A 1921-nucleotide genomic window follows, 5' to 3' on the forward strand; every position below is an offset into this window, starting at 1 on the left:
GGGACCCTCTCCATGCTCCTGTTGGGCACTGGGACCCCCCTACACCCCCTTTCCCGGGTGCAGGGACCCTCCTACACCTCCTTATGTGGTAGCAAGACCCCCCCGAATCTCTGTTTCTGTGCACTAGGACCCCCCTACTCCCCCTTATCCTGCACTAGTACCCCCCTGCATCCCCTTCCTGGCCATCCAAACTCCTTTTTCTTGACCCTGGGACCCCCTGGAGCCCCATTCCTGCCTTTTCCAGCCCCAAGCCCCTCTTTTTCCGGAACACAGGGGACCCCTGTGACCCCCTATCCCACCTCGCCCTGTCCCTGTATCCCTCTTTCCTTGACCCTGGGACCCCCAAGTCTCCTTTCTGGCTCTCCCAGTCCCCTATATCCTTTACCCGTGAGCCCCCCTGGCTCCCCAGTCTCTCACCGTGGGACCCCCAGACTCCCCAAATGTCCATGTCCCCCCAGTTCTCCACTCCCTGCGTTATGTGCGAGTGGCAGTGTCGGAATCCGGCCTGGAGCTCCCCCGATATGTGGCCGTGGTGTTTGTGGACGGGATCCCCTTTGCACGCTACGACAGTGAGCGGGGCCGGCTGGAGCCGCAGACTCTGTGGATGGCGGCCGGAGCCGAGCCGGGATATTGGGATACAGAGACCCAGATTAATGAGAGGTATCGGCATGAGGATCCAGCCCACCTGGAGATGCTGCAGATCCGGTACAACCAGAGTGGGGGTGAGTGGGGGGAGCCGGGGAAGGGGTGATCTGTGGGACAGGGATGTGGATCTGTGGGACTGGAGAGGATCTGTAGGATTCCAAGGGACTGGGATGGGATCTGTGGATCTTCATCAGACTATGGGACTCCATAGGGCTGCAATGGGGCCCTGTGGGACTGGGACACAATTCCATGGGTCGCTGTGGGTCTGATTCCACCCCCCAGGTCTCCACACACTGCAGAAGGATTTCAACTGTGAGCTCCTGTCTGACGGGAGCATCCATGGATCCCATCGGGAAGGCTACGATGGGCAGGATCTCATCTCCTTCGAACTGGGATCCAAGAGCTTTGTGGTGGCCAATGGCGCCGCCCAGATCACCAAAAGGAAATGGGAATCTGACGGGATCATGGTGGAGGAGTTGACGAATTTCTTGGAGCACACCTGCCTGGAAGTGCTCCAGAAACATGTCCAATATGGGCGGGAGGCGCTGGAGCGAAAAGGTGGGGGCAGAATTCCCATGGGAATGTGGGATTTGGGAATGTAAGATTTGGGAATGCAGGAATTCCCATGGGAATTCTGTTTATGCATCTCACCCTCATCCTATTCCCATGGCAATTCTATGGATGGATCTCACTGCTGTCCCATTCCCTTGGGAATTACATGAATAGATCCCACCATTATCCAATTCCAGAGCCCCCCGATGTCCATGTGTCCGGGAAAGAGGAACACGGGATCCTGACGTTGTCCTGCCATGCGTATGGATTCTACCCTGGGATGATCGGGATCAACTGGCTGAAGGGGGATGAAATCCGGGATCAGGAGACGGAGTGGGGCGGGATCGTTCCCAACAGCGATGGCACCTTCAACAGCTGGCCCAGGATCAAGGCGCTGCCAGGGGAGCGGGAGCAGTACCAGTGCTGGGTGGAGCACGCCGGAATGCCAGAGCCTGGGATCTTTGCCTGGGGTGAGGCTGGGAATGGGGAATGTGGGAATTGGGAAATGAGGAATTTGGGGATGTGGAGCAGCAGGATGGGGGTTCCGGTTTCCCCTCCCCCTCCTCACCATCCCGCACTTCCCAGAGCCAGAATCCGGATGGAATTTCATTCTGGTGCTGGTTGCTGTGTCCGTCATTGCTGCCATCATCATCATCGGCCTCATGAGATTTGGCATCTGGAAGCTCCGATCCAGGGATGCTGTGCCACGGGTCCTGATCCCACT

At 58.0% G+C, this 1921-nt stretch overlaps 1 pseudogene; it reads left to right on the forward strand.

The window, feature by feature from the left end:
• Positions 1-392: 392 nt before the first annotated feature.
• Positions 393-1921, forward strand: part of LOC113977193 — a 2162-nt pseudogene continuing 633 nt past the window's right edge.

This window comes from Neopelma chrysocephalum, unplaced genomic scaffold (assembly GCF_003984885.1).
Source record: "Neopelma chrysocephalum unplaced genomic scaffold, ASM398488v2 Primary Assembly neopelma1_203, whole genome shotgun sequence".
In the NCBI taxonomy this organism is placed as follows: Eukaryota; Metazoa; Chordata; class Aves; order Passeriformes; family Pipridae; genus Neopelma; species Neopelma chrysocephalum.